The 14,914-nt window shown below is 46.7% G+C and overlaps 1 long non-coding RNA gene across 2 annotated transcripts; it reads left to right on the top strand.

Annotated features, from left to right (window-relative positions):
* The first annotated feature begins 2,214 nt into the window (after positions 1–2,214).
* On the top strand, positions 2,215–7,659 carry LOC112652973 (uncharacterized). 2 transcript variants are annotated; one of them, XR_004818823.2, is made up of 3 exons: positions 2,215–2,573; positions 5,159–5,932; positions 6,490–7,659. It is a non-coding gene; the product is annotated as an uncharacterized LOC112652973 (long non-coding RNA). The 2 variants fall into 2 exon arrangements; XR_003131844.2 differs by having other exon boundaries at positions 5,159–7,659.
* Positions 7,660–14,914: the final 7,255 nt, after the last annotated feature.

The following is a 14,914-nucleotide window of genomic DNA, read 5'->3' as shown; positions in this document are numbered from 1 at the left end:
ATTTCCGATGGGAAAGAAAGATATAATTCTAGGATCACGTAGAACATGATATTGCGAATCCGAGAGGCAAAAGGAAGAGTAAAAAAGGGAATGGCGGTAAGGGCTTGCTCAGAGGCAAACAGTGATAATAGTTGTCCATAACCAGCATTAGTACACCTGCTTCATTCATTAATTCCCACCACAACCCTATGAAGCAGATGTCTATCATTAATATCCCCATTCAACAAATAAGTAAGTGAGACTCAGAGAAGGTAAAAAACAAGCTGAAGTCCATGCACTTACTAAGCAGCAGAACCAGGCCTGGGAACCTGGCAGCCAGGCTCTGACTTTGTATCTTACTGCCCGGCCATGCTGGGCTATCCTGATTAGCCAGAACTGGGTCATGTGCCCACCCCAGAAGTAGACTGAGGCTTAGGTGGTTTCCCCCCAGAAAAAAAAAAATCATAGTGTCAAAACCAGAAAAAAAAAGAAAACTGGTTATTGGGCAAGGAAAATCAGCAGTTGTCCACTGCAGAATCATTTCAGGAGTGCAGCTCTTCCTCTTGGATTCTCTGCTTGGGATAAATTTTCCATAGATGGTATCTCACTGGGTGGAACCTAAAACACATTAAATTGCTCTTGATATAGGATGCCAGGTAGTTTTTCAACAGGATTGCATATTTACATTCTGTTTGCCAGAATAAACCTATCTCACCACATCCTTATTTGTGTTAGATGCTATTATGTTTAAACCTAGATAATTCTGGGGCACCTGGGTGGCTCAGTTAGGCATCTGCCTTGGGATTGGGTTGTGATCGCATTGTGATCTCTGGGTCCTGGGATCAGACGCGGGCGGGGTGCCCTGCCCAGCAGGGAGTCTGCTTCTCCCTCTCACCTTGGCCCTTCCCACTGCTAGTGTGCAACCAAGCTCTCTCTCTCTCCCTCTCAAATAAATGAGTAAAATCTTTTGTAAGAATAAAAATAAAATAGGGGCACCTGGGTGGCTCAGTGGTTGAGTGTCTGCCTTCAGCTCAGATCATGATCTGAGATCCTGGGATCGAGTTCCCCATCAGGTTCCCCGCGGGGAGGCAGCTTCTCCTTCTGCCTATGTCTCTGCCTCTGTGTGTGTGTCTCTCATGAATAAATAAAATCTTAAAAAATAAAATAAACCTAGACAATTCTGATTTTATTAGATTCTGTATTTATATTTGCATCATCTTCCCTTTCTCCTTTCTAGAGCAGAAACTCTAAGTAAGAGAGCATATAAAAGTTGATTCAACACCAAGCTCTGAATCATCAGATGAGCCAGTTAGGGACCCTGGGGGTGGGGAAGGACAGGTGTGCCCAATGATCCCTGCAGTGTTAGGGGACAAAGGGCTGGGTCTTAGAGAAGAGAGAAGCAGGAGGTCTAGCCCCCGCCTGGGGTTCAAATTCAAAAGGTACTTCCTATGTAAAACCTTTCTAAAAAAATCATTTATGGTCCCTTCACCCGTGTTATCATATTAAAGGTAGATTTCATGCCAACAAAAAAGGTATGTGTGTATCCATAATAATAATAATAATAATGATAATGATAAACAGCTAGAGGGATGCCTCGGAGGCTCAGTGGTTGAGTGTCTGCCTTTGGCTCAGGGCTTGACCCCGGGCTGGAGATCCAGTCTGTGTCCCTGCCTCTCTCTGTGTGTCCCTGCCTCTCTCTCTGTGTTTCTCATGAATAAATAAATAAAATCTTAAAATAAAATAATAAAATAAATAAATAAAATAAAATAAAATAAAAATAAAAAACAGCTAGAGGGGCACCTGGCTGGCTCATTCAGTAGAACATGACACTCTTGATCTCGGGGTTGTGAGCTCAAGCCCCACCTTGGGCATAGAGCTTACTCTTAAAAATAAATAAATAAAAATAAAGCGCATTCTTTAAAAGAGAAAAAAAAAATCAGCTAGAAAACTGTTGAGACATTCCGGGGTGCCTCATTATGAAGCCCATATCTCCATTTTTCTAAATCGTGAGGATAACTCTATCAGTAATGCTGCCGGATGCACACGTCAAAAGGACCAGTAGGGTGCCCCCACAGACACAGATCAGGGCTCCACCGCGCGGGGCCGGCGCCCCCTTTTCCTTCCCGCCAAACCGCGGCCAGGCGACCAGACCATAGAGGCAAGGAGACCTCCAAGGTCCTAGAGAGGAAACGCGACTCTCGGAGGAGGGACTTCCGCCGGGGGCCACTTCCGGTTCTGCTCCGCCCGCCGGAGCGGGAAGCGGTGTTCCCCGATGGCCGCTCTCGGGCTTCCGGCTCTGCGGAGGCGAGCGAGGTGGGCGCGGGCCCCAGAAGGCGGGGCGCCAGCTCGGAGGGACCCTCACGCCGCGGAGCTGGGGGGCTTCCCGGAGCGGCCACCCTGAAGCCGTGGCGCCGGGGCCTCTGTCCCCGAGTGATGCCTCGGGATGAGCCCCTCGGAGACCCGGAGCCGTGGGCTTGTGCCCTTGGGATGACTTCTCGAGGCCTTCGCGGTGAAGTTCAGGGCCCGATCCCGCCTACGTGAGACCACGACCTCCTTGTCCACTTAAAACAGGCTGGTAACGGGAACAGAAGCAGGTGCCTTAGTAGTTCATCGTGTCCGGGTCGGGGAGACGGGAGTCGGGTCCCGCCGGGAGGCACGGCGGCCGGGAGGAGGGGCAGGTGCCGGCTGGAGGGGCGTGAGTGCCCGCCCTGCGGGAGGGGAGGGGGAAGGCTCAGAACATCCCCCTACGCTCGCCGCGGCGGGTTCCTGGTCTCCCTGCCACCCACAGACTGCCTGAGCACTTGAACTCCATTGTCCTCGATTTTATTTTTATTCGTATACTTAAAAAAAAAAAAAAAAAAAAAAAAAAAGGTTTTGTTTATTCCTGAGAGAGAGAGAGAGGCAGAGACACAGGCAGAGGGAGAAGCAGGCCCCATGCAGGGAGCCCGACGTGGGACTCCATCCCGGGTCTCCAGGATCACACCCTGGGCTCAAGGCGGACGCTCGATCATTGAGCCGCCCAGGTGCCCCTCTCCTGGGTGTTTTGTTTTGTTTTGCTTTTTAATTTATTTTTTATTGGTGTTCACTTTGCCAACACATAGCATAACACCCAGTGCTCATCCCATCAAGTGCCCCCCTCAGTGCCAGTCACCCGGTCACCCCCACCTCCCTTTCTACCACCCCTAGTTCGTTTCCCAGAGTTAGGAGTCTCTCATTTCTGTCTCCCTTTCTGACATTTCCCACTCATTTTTTCCTCCTTTCCCCTTTATTCCCTTTCACTATTTTTTATATTCCCCAAATGAATGAGACCATATAATGTTTGTCCTTCCGATTGACTCTTTTGACTCTTTTCACTCAGCATAATACCCTCCAGTTCCATCCATGTCGAAGCAAATGGTGGGTATTTGTCGTTTCTAATGGCTGAGGAATATTCCGTTGTATATATAGACCACATCTTCTTTATCCATTCATCTTTCGATTGTCCTGGGTTTTTTTTTTTTTTTTTTTTTGAATTTTTATTTATTTATGATAGTCACACAGAGAGAGAGAGAGACAGACACAGTCAGAGGGAGAAGCAGGGTCCATGCACCGGGAGCCCGACGTGGGATTCGATCCCGGGACTCCAGGATCGCGCCCCCGGCCAAAGGCAGGCGCTAAACTGCTGCACCAGCCAGGGATCCCCCCTGTCTTGGGTTTTAAGGCGAGGATAGCGTCTGCCTTCAGGCCCGCCCTGTGTTGACCTTAGGGGGTTGGGAGTGGGATGGGTTCTTTGGTGAAGCAGATTCACCTTTGCTGCTGTCTTAGAAGATCGTGTTGTGGAATATTTCACATAAAGCTTTTTTTTTTTTTTTTTTTTTAATTCATAGAGACACAGACAGAGGGAGAATCAGGCTCCACGCAGGGAGCCCGATTGGGATTCGATCCCGAGACCCCAGGATGTCGCGCCCCAGGCTGCAGGCGGCGTTAAACCGCCACACCACTGGGGCTGCCCTCACTTAAAGCTTTTACCATGATGTGCTTACCATCATGGGCAGGTTCAGTGTTGGATTTGGAGTAGGGTCAATTGGCACAGTTACTAGTAAAAACACTGAACTGTTCTGAAAAGTGCTGCAGTAATGGATTAATTCATCTGACTTTGTTTAGCCCCCTGTTTCTCAAGCATTTTGATCACAGAGATTTTTGAGTAACACCCTATTAATAGCTCTCCAGTGGAGGGGGGGGTGGTGTTTTCTTTTTGTTTTGTTTTGTTTTGTTTTGTTTTGTTTTTCCCAGAACACATTTTGGGAAATACTGACAGATCATTCACTTGGACACAGACCTGCTCAGAAGGCACTCCCCCTTCTCAAATTTCAGAAGTACTTTTTTTTTTTTTTTTTTTTTAATCATCTCACTGGATTTTAGGAAGGCTAGTTGGTGTTTGAGAAAATGGTCCATAATTAACAAGTATTGCAAACCATGTAACATTTGGAAAAGGAAGTAAACCCTCTTTGGCTTTCCTCCTACATAGGTCATGGACAGTGAATAATATCTCAATATTATTGAGCAAAATACTGTCAATATATAGTTATAAAACAATGGGAATAATTTAAGGGGGGAAAAAAAAGCCCGTGAATTGTTCCTAGTGAAAATTCTACAGTTAAGCCACCTTAATGACAAACTGAGGAAATTTGTTCATGGACTCCTAGAAGGACCTACTTTAAATAGAATGTAGCTAAAAACCATTTAAGGGAGTTGTATGTATGACATTAAGTGACATTCACTGGAAACTTGCAGTAACATAGAATAAAATGTAATACAAGGGTTGTCTTGAACTTTGCTCAGGATTACTTAGTTACTGAAGTTACTGAATAAGCTCTTAATGAGGTAGTTTCATGTATTTGGCACAAACTTCTGTCAGATAGAGCTTTGAAGTAACTTCCTAGGACATTACTGAATTTGCAATTTCGAGCAAAACCTGCCTAAAGATGAGGGTAAAAATAGGTTGGAGTGCCCTGGCTCCATTGTGTAGGGCCAGAAACCTAGTTTCACTAGTTTGCACAGAGATAAGCAGGCTTCAGGACACAGACTAATGCTCACCAAACTCAAAAGGGACTGATGTATAAACCTAGAGTGTGAGTGAATTCCTTTCTAGTGAAAAATAATAATTTTCAGTCATCTGGATGATTTTATTTGCCAACAGGGTGTACCTTCCTGAAAGAAGATCTACGTGGGGGACCAGACTGTTACACTAGGGTGTGTTGTATGGAAGACAACTAGCATGAAATCAACAAGAAGAATGCTAGCCAAGTTTAATGGCATCAGGTGTCTTCGCTCCACAGATAAACCTATCAGAACGGCTAGATATTTATTTCCATGGGTAAAAGGCACTCTCTCCCATGGTGCTAGAGGCAAGATAAAAATTTGTCTTTTTGAATATCCCTTTCAGAGACTCTCTTCCCATATTCTTTATCAAGCTAGAGTACAAAGCAATTAACTTGGTTTAAGCTCTTCTGTTAACAGCTTCTCTCCAGCTGTCCCTCCTTGAAGTTGCACCCTGGTCACCGAGTTAGGATTTGAGGTCCTTTCAAATAGCCTCTTTGTCCTTTCTCTTGATGATTGAGATTTCATTCTATATATTTGTTCTCTTTCTAAAGTTTAAGTATTGGGACACCTGGGTGGCTCAGTGGTTCAGCATTTGCCTTTGTCACAGGTCGTGACGCAGGGTTCTGGGATCAAGTTCCGCATCGGGCTCCACGCAGGGAGCTTGCTTCTCCCTCTGCCTGTGTCTCTGCCTCTCTGTGTCTCTCATGAATAAATAAATAAATTCTTTTTTTAAAAAAAGGCTCCCTTTGAAGTTTAAGTGTCTATTGGCCCTGTTGTTGGTTCGAAGCCTTGGGAGCTTCCTGGGTGAAATCTGAAACTGTTCTCCATACACAGCGCAAGGAGGGACCAAAGGCAAAGCGCAGATTGCCAGGTAATAAGCAAGGCTTGTCATGGGTGGTGGTAAGATGAGTAAATTGCATCCACCCACCAGAGTCTTAAAAACTATTCAGAAGCCTTAATGGGGATGATCGGTCATGTGTACTGTCCAGATGATCTCAACACACATTGCTGTCTCAAGGTTACATCCTTGAAAATGGCTCCCACCATGGGAACAGAAGGCAGAATGTATACTCTAAGGGTGAGGGACCCAATTGCGCAGGTCCAGCCTGAGGGTCAACTGGTAATCAGTGTCCTCTTGATGATTTCCTCCAACACCCATTTAACCCATCCAAGAACCAAAACCTGTGTTTATCTATTTACTCAACTTTCCTTTATGACACTACTTGATGTTAAGACTAACTGCATATACTTTTCTAATCAGATAAGACCCTTCAACTCCATTAGGTACAGAGTCAAAATTCCATTTGCCCATTGTTGCAATATAGCTATAATTATTTAGATAGCTCTTAGGTATTTTCTCCCATTTCTAATGATAAATTCCAGTAGTGACTGGCTTTCTGTATATTTTATATGTGCTTCAAACAACAGCTGTCATTTATCTACATTGGTCATAACATACTTGAAGAGTGGCCCTAAAGAGCATCTCCAGGAATTTGAAGAGCTGGTTTTTGGGGTTTGACCTCAACAGTACCCATCTGACAAATGAATACTCAAAAAGGACCCAAGAACCTAGGATCCTAGGATCCCCATCCTCCACCTGAGCAAGAGAAGGGTGGAAAAAGACGACTGTTGGGGGCAGAAATGCAACCAGGAAAATAACACCAGGCAAGAGATCTTATGTCAGCGCTTTAGAACATTCTCATACCAGGTGATGCCAACAATCTATGAGATTTTGAGCAGGCTCCAAGAGCTCTTTTATGAAAGGCTGAATCCAGACATTCACGTGGAAAAGCAGATACTGGAGCTGCTCACACCACAATAGTTCCTGATTATTTTCCAAGAGGATGCCAGACTCCTGTGGAAACCTCACCCACCGAGTGCAGAGGGTGCTGCAATTGTTTTAGAAGCTCTTGGGGAGATAGTGGGGTAAGAGGCAGGAGGTTTGGGCATGTGGAGAGTTGGGGAATGGGGATGCAGAAGGCTGGGACCACCAAGCTACAACAAGATGCGCAGTCCTAGCAGTGGGAGGAGATGCTAAGATGGTCTCTGCCAGGCTGGACTAAAAATACTGGTCACTGATCTCACTCCCTCAGAGCTTACCCTACATCTTACTGCCCTTGGAAATGAGTGAAGATTTGTCTTTGTCCAGGTTCCTGGCACAAAACCCTTGTAATCTCAGCAGTGTTGAGTGTCTTTTGGATGCTGAAGAGATGGCTGGTGGCTGGAGGCCCTGAGGGCTGATACCTAGAAAGACCAAGGCTTGACTAGAAGGTTGGAAGTTTCAGCCCCATCCCCTGACCTCTACGGAGGGGAGAGGGGCTAGAGTTAGTCACGTATATCCAATGATTTGAACAATCATGCCTACATAATGAAACCTCCATAAAAACCTGTAAACAATTGGTTCAGGAAGCTTCAGGGTTGGTGAACACATCCAGGTTCTGGGAGGGTGGCTCACCCTGAGAGAGCTTAGAAGTTCCAAACACACCACCCACCCTCCTGTACTTTCCCCTGTGCATCTCTGCCACTTGGCTGTTCCTAAATTGTATCCATTCAAATCAACTGGTAATAGTGAATAAAGTACTTTTGTGAGTTCTGTGAGTTGGTCTAGTGAGTTACTGAACCATGTGCATGGGGTGCTGTGGATTTACAGCCAGTCATCAGAAGTCCTGGTGACCTGGGACTTACACTGGCATCTAAAGTAGGGGCTGTCTTGTAGGACTGAGCCTTAAATGTGTGGAGTCTGACGCTAACTTCAGGCAGTGTCAGAACTGAATTGAATTGTTAGACACCTAGTTGGTGTCAGAAAACTGGGGAACTGATTGGTGTCAGGAAAGGAAACATAAAACAAAAAGCCCTCATTCATGAATATAGATGCAAAATCTTCAGTAAAATATTAGCAAATAAAATCAAGCATCCAGGGGCACCTGGATGGCTCAGTCGGTTAAGCATCTGCCTTCAGCTCAGGTCATGATCTCTGGGTCCTGGGATTGAGCCCCAGGTCGGGCTCTCTGCTCAGTGGAGAGCCTGCTGCTCCCTCTCCCTCTGCCTCTCCACCACCTCCCCACACTTTTGCTCTGTCTCTCTCTCAAAATCTTTAGAAATAAATACATAAAGTCAATCTTAAAAAAATAAAAAATCCAACTAGGGTTTATTCCAGGAATGCAAGGATGATTCGATATTCTAAAAATCAAGGTAATTGATCACAGTAGAAAAAAATTCATAAAACTACAGCTTGTTATGCTTCACTTTATCATACTTCACAGATACTGTGTTTTACAAACTGAAGCTTTGTGGCAATCTTGAATCAAGTGAATCTGTCAGCTCCATTTTTCTAATGCCATCTGCTCGCTTCATGTCTTTGTGTCATTCTGTAATTCTTACAATATGTCACACCTTTTCTTTTTTAAAAGATTTTATTTATTTGTTTATTTATTTGAGAGAGAACGCAAAAGAAGAAGAAGCAGACTCCCCACTGAGCATGGAACCTGATGCAGGACTCAATCCCAGGACCCTGGGATCATGACCCAAATAAAAGGCAGACATTGAACCAACTGAGTTACCCAGTGCCCCTTGAAAGAGGTAACAGGGCACCTGGGTGGCTCAGCCGGTTAAATATCTGCCTTCGACTCAGGTCATGATTCTGGGGTCCTGAGATGGAGCCCCAAGTGGGGATCCCAGCTTAGCTCAGGGAGGAGTCCGCTTCTCCCTCTTTCCCTCCCCCTACTTGTGGGGTTTCTCTCTCTCTCAAATAAATAAAATCTTAAAAAAAATAAAAATAAAAATAAAAACATTTAAACAGGAACTTAAAAGATAAAGATTTGGGTAGATAATGAGGCTGTATTAGGACAGGCTGGACTATGCTCTGGAATCCAAAGTTTAACACAACAAAGAACTCTCTCGTATGCAAATGTGAATTCAAGTGGGCCAACGTCCTACTACTAGGGAGAGCATGTTGCCTCACCACAGAGAAAAAGGGCATTCCAGACCGAGGAGCAAACGTGTGCAAAGGCACGAGAGCATAGAAGTACACTGTGCATGGGGAAGAGCAGATGGATCCAGGACGCAAGACCGTGAATGTCCTTTCCTAAGTGTATCGGCTTGCTCCCGCTGCTGTAACAAAATACCGCGGACAGGGTGGCTCAAACACCAGACCTTTATTTCCTCATGGTTCTGGAGGCTGGGAAGTCTGAGATGGCGCCAGCAGGGTGGGTGTCTTCCTGGCCTCTCTCCTTGGCTTGCAGGGGGTCGTCCCTGTGCCTGGTGTCCCTGGTGTCTCTCTATGTGTCTTCATGCCCTCTTCTTACAGGAACACCAGTCAAATTGGATTCGGTCGCACCCTAAAGGCCTCATGCTAACTTAATCTCCTCTTTGAAGGTTTTGTCTCTGTTATGAACTCGTATTTATGACACACACCCCCATTCATATGTGGAAGCTCTAATCCCCAGTATGACTGTATTTAGAGATGAGGGCCTTTCAAGAAGAAATTAAAGTTAAAGGAGATCAGAAGGATAGGGCCTGGCTCAGATAGGATTAGTGCTTGTAAGAGACCTGAGAGCCCACTGCCCCCGCCCCCTCTCTGGGCATGCAGAGAGGGGTCTCATGAGGACACAGCCAGGTGGCAGCTGCCTCCAAGCCAAGGAGAGAGGTGTTAAAATAAAATCTACTTGCTAGGACCTTGATCTCCAGCCTCCAAGACATTTCTGCTGTTGAAGCCCCGCCACCCCACCCCATCTGTGGGATGTTATTTTGGCAGCCCAAGCAGACTAAGATAACATCCGAATAGAATCACATTCTGAGGTCCTTCAACACAGGACTCTGGAGGACCCTGCAACAACAAGCAACTGGAAGTTCAGAGAGGAGCATCATAGTTTGCTTTGTTTTATAGACGGTAACAAAAAGAGGGTGCATGCAGAGGTGGGGGCCCTGTGAGCAGCGGTCCTGGCAGAAGCAGTGAGGACAAGACAGAGTGGAGGCTGGCAGCCCTGAAGGTGTAGACGGACCTTTGTCCTTGATCACTGGGTAGGACTTGGTGGGTGAGGGAAAGAGAACAGGTTTCCCAGGTTTCCAGCCTCCCTGCCAAGCAAATGGTGGCATCCACCTGTGTCCAGAATGGGAAACCCAAAAGCAGCAGCCTGTTTGGGAAGTGAAAGACTTCACTTTGTGCCATGCTGCTGGAACATACACGCGGAAGTGTCCAAGAGACACTTCCCAGGGAGCCCCAGGGAGAGAGGAGGGGTAGGGTGTCCCAGGAGGTGGGTGCAGCAAAAGCAGAGCGACAGAGGCAAGACATATCAGGGGTGGTGCAGTAACTACAATAAGACCCAAGGCCCTTCTGGCCCATCAGCACAGTCTTCCTTGTCCTCCCAAAGCCATTCAGCCTGGCCTGCCACACCTCCACCTGCAGGACTCCTGGGCTCCCTCCAGATTTCACTGTTTCAATCCCGCAGTGGCTATTTTCCTGCAAATTCATCCTAACTCTATGCAACAGTGTATGAGCCCTGAGTTCACAGAGCCCTACCTGTGCGTGAACCTACCTGTGGTTCCAGTGGGCCCCCTGGTCTTCCCTGCATCGGAGAAGCTTCCGCTGTCAGCAGTGTGACCCAGGACCCATCATTTAACCCCTCTGCATCTCTGTGTTTTCATCCACTGAGGGAAAAAAAATGTAGAATTCTGGTCCCCTCTCTTTAAAAGGGGTAGTCATGAAGACCAAATGAAAATATTGAACATGAAACAGATACTCTCTAAGGCAATACAGAAGTGGTGACAGCTGGGCCAGGGGTGGTGGTGATAGAAGTTATTGCCACAATGTGCCCTTCAGGGACCAGGCAGTAGAGCTCCATAAGAAAAAACAAAACAAAACACTTAACTAGCCAACTAATCCAGAGAGAGAAATTTAATTGAATCCTTCTTACAGAATCAGTTCTATGATTGCTAAAAAGAAAGAACATAATCTTTGTCCTCTGGGAGCTGGGGTAGCAGTACTCAAGACAGAGATCAACACAAAACACAGGATAAAATGTGTCCCGCGTGGGCCTTACAGATCCAAGCCGCACAGGACCTCAGGGGGAGCAGAGATTATCAGGATGGTCAGGGAGTGCTTCCTGGGGGAAGGGGACTTTGAAGGGAGCCCTCCACGTGGCCAGGTAGAGAGGAAGGTATACGTTGACCTGGCTGCGCTGGAGGAAAAGAATCGGGCAGGGGAGCCCAGAATTGGAAAAACTCGACCTGCCCCCCACCACCATCACCCAGCCCACCTGCTCCTGAGGCTGGAAGGCAGGGTGTGGGACAAGGTCCTAAGTCAATGTGGGGAGTGGGGGCTGGGATTCCTATTTCATCATGTCGCTAAGCCAGTATTTGCAGCTGAACCACCATCCTGAGAAACGGGCTAGAATCAGGTGCAGAGCTGGAATCAAGTGCACTGTCAGTTGAAACCAGTCCAGACACAGTGGCAGCCACTCAGCCAGCCTGTGAGAAGGGCTGGGGCCCAGGTGGCACCCAGGTGGCACCTAGGGCTCCTCGTGCAAAACCGGCTGCACGCTTCATCTGCACAGACACTTTCTTGGCTCACAGATTGCTCTGGATCGGTGGCAGCATATTGGCCACTGGGTCAGCCAGATGCCCACCGCAGCAAGGGAGCAAATGGGAGAGGGAGGCTGCTTCACCCAGACATGGGGGGCTGAGGAGCCATGGGCTGTGGGGGTCACTCCATGTGGAAGCAGCCAGAGATGCCTTCTTCCCCAACACACACGTACACGCACATCCTGTTAAGTCAGCATTAGTTTCTAATGACACGGCCAAATACTTCCTCCTTTCACTCATAACTTTTCAGGTTATAAATAACTTTTACAGAAAATACTATATTTTACTGGATGAAATGACCATCTTCTTACTAGAGAGTCTGGTTTGGTGGTTGCGTGTGTGGGGGTCCTAAGCAGCAGATGGAGGAGTTTTACCCACTTGGCCAATTAGAAATTTAAACTTCTTTGATAATATCAGCAGGTTGCTTTCTCTACCTTTGTGTTGAAAAAAATCAGTCTATGAAGAATTGGAATCTGACCTTCAAAGGGGATCAATAAGAACTATTTTTACATGGCCAAGGGAAAAGAGGCAGATTTCTTGCCAGCGGGGTCGGGGGGGGGGGGGGGGGGGGGGGATCCCACTTTGTACAAAGGAAGGTTTTGCTGGGGAGAAGGGAGCGTGTGTGTGCCATGTAGATTTTTCAGGAGTTGCCATGGTCTGAATATTTGTGTCCTGCAACAGTCATAAGTGGAAATCGTTAAAACCAAAAACAAATGAAGTCCAGCCTCGAAAATTCCCTAAGCAGAAAAAGAAAAAAAGAAAAAAAAAAAAAAAACCAGTTTAGTCATACAGGCAAAGGTTGATGTAGCTTATTTTGCAAGGCTAACTTGACCCGGGTCATTTCTTGCTTATGCCTCTGGAAATTATCAGCAAAATGTGAACTGTTTCCCCAGGCTGACGTGAGGTAAGCGCTGCCGACTTCCTCATCATTTAAGAAAATTCTATTATAACCAATAACTGTAAAGAATAAACAGTCACTGCCTCCATGCTTTCTAAGCTGTTTTATTTTAAAGATTTTATTTATTCATGAGAGACACAGAGAGAGTCAGGGAGATAGGCTGAGGGAGAAGCAGGCTCCATGCAGGGAGCCCGATGTGGGACTCGGTCCCAGGACCCCAGGATCACAACCTGAGCCAAAGGCAGATGCTCAACCACTGAGCCACCAGGTGCCCCTCTAAGCTGTTTTATAACAGTATGTCCCTGAGCCTCATGCTCTGCTTTGGTTTGAGTGCTCCCAGTTTGCAAACTGTCTTTTTGGTGTGGGCACAATAAACTTTTACTAATTACCACTGCGGTGATTTGCTAGTTTTATTTCTGTCAAGTCTTTGGTCGATGAGATCAGTGCCCTCATAAAAGAGACCCCAGGGAGCTCCCTTGACCCTTCCCCCATGTGAGGACATGGCACAAAGTCTACGACAGGGAAGAGGGCTCTTACCATACCCGACCATGCTGGCACCCGGATCTCAGACTTCCAGCCTCCAGAACTTCGAGAAATACATTTATATTGTTTATAAGCTACCCAGGCTGTGGTATTTTGTTCCAGCGGCCTGAACAGACTAAGACAAAAGTCTTCCCACTAGGGCACAGAATAATTTTCCTCTGACCTTTTCTAATGTAAATTCATTTAAGTGGTTCCCTAAAAGAGAATTATAATGAATCTCACATGCAGAACATATGCCTGACTCCTAAAGTCTCAGAGAGGTGATCTTGGCCATCTCCTTGTCTTTTTTTTTTTTTTTTCCATCTCCTTGTCTTAAATGAGTACTGCCCACCAACAAGAGAAAAGTCCACCTCGATTTTCAAGCTCTCCTCCAGAAAGGGTGTTGCTGGGGCATTTCTCTGGGCTCCCCACAACATGGTGTTCTGTGTGCATCCCTCCTGAGGTATCTTCTCTTATTAGACACAGTGAAGACCACCTCCTGGCCCTTCCCCACACTATTACCCCCATCATACACACACACACACACACACACACACACACACTCACACACGGCATTGTCCAGACCACAGCTTCCTGGCTTTCTAGAATCCTGACTTCTCCACAACTAATTCCTGAGTCCGCAAACAAATGCTGCAAGAAAGAGGTCATCCTTAGCCTATCTGACCCCACAACCAGCCTAGCATTTCCCTTTTCAGATTCCAGCTGACTGAGGTATGACATCAAGCATTTAAAAGAATCCAGACCATCACTACAAGCATTTCAAAAGCAAAAGCATCAATATCCTGTCCACCCACACTCATGGTTTCTCCTCATATTAAGTGGCTGTCACTCTCTGTAAGATGACAAGGAGCAGAGTGTTCCCATAAACCAGAGAGGGCTTCCTGGAGACCATACTAATCATGGCCTTTGTTGTGCAAAGATGTAATAGGATCCCAAACCACTGCACTCCCTTCCCCGCTAGGGACTCACATCCTAACTCCACTGCTGCCAGACACAGTCTAAATGCCCAAGTCCCATAAGCCTGGCTATCTGTGTCCAGCCTCAAAAAGTCCTCATTTTTGTTATATCCTCACTAACCACTGAGAACCTTTCTCAAGTATTCAACCTCCCTCTAGAAACAGAACCGCCTGTTGGCCATCACCATCCGACTGTGATCAACAACTGACACACAAGAGATCCACAGCTAAGTGTATGTCCTCCTGCTCCTGTGTCCTGCCCTCCTCCGACACCCTGTCTGCCTCCAGAACACCCTTGCATTCTTCAAGACCCAGCCAAACCACCACAGAATCTTCCAGAATCCTTTCATGATATTCCACCCAGAATAAAGTGAAGATCACACTTAGGCACCTCCTCTATCCTCCAGGTGTCTGTCATGTGATGAGCGGTGATAAGCCACTGGACTGGCGTATGTGGCTGTCTCCCACTACTAGACTAGAAGCCACTCGCAGACAGGGACCGTGTCTTGAATGTCTTTGCTATCCCAGCACCTAACAATGTCCAAAACACTGAAGATGCCCCATAAGTGTTTAATACATGGAGGAATGTATAGATGACACAAGCAATTCTATAATCCATCCAAGCCTCCTTATGATCGCTACTGCTGGGCACCTGGGTGGCTCGGGTTGAGTGTCTGCCTTTGGCTCAGGGCGAGATCTTGGGGTCCTGGAATCGAATCCCACATCGGGCTCCCTGCTTCTCCCTCTGCCTGTGTCTCTGCCTCTCTCTGTATGTCTCCCAGGAATAAATAAAATCTTAAAAAAAAAAATCCCTGCTTCTTGTAGTCCTCGCCCAAGTGTCTCCCTACGTTGAAGAGAAAAACATTTTAGAGGCCTG

This window comes from Canis lupus, chromosome 9 (assembly GCF_003254725.2).
Source record: "Canis lupus dingo isolate Sandy chromosome 9, ASM325472v2, whole genome shotgun sequence".
Classification (NCBI taxonomy): domain Eukaryota; kingdom Metazoa; phylum Chordata; class Mammalia; order Carnivora; family Canidae; genus Canis; species Canis lupus.
This window is presented reverse-complemented; position numbering and strand designations above follow the sequence as displayed.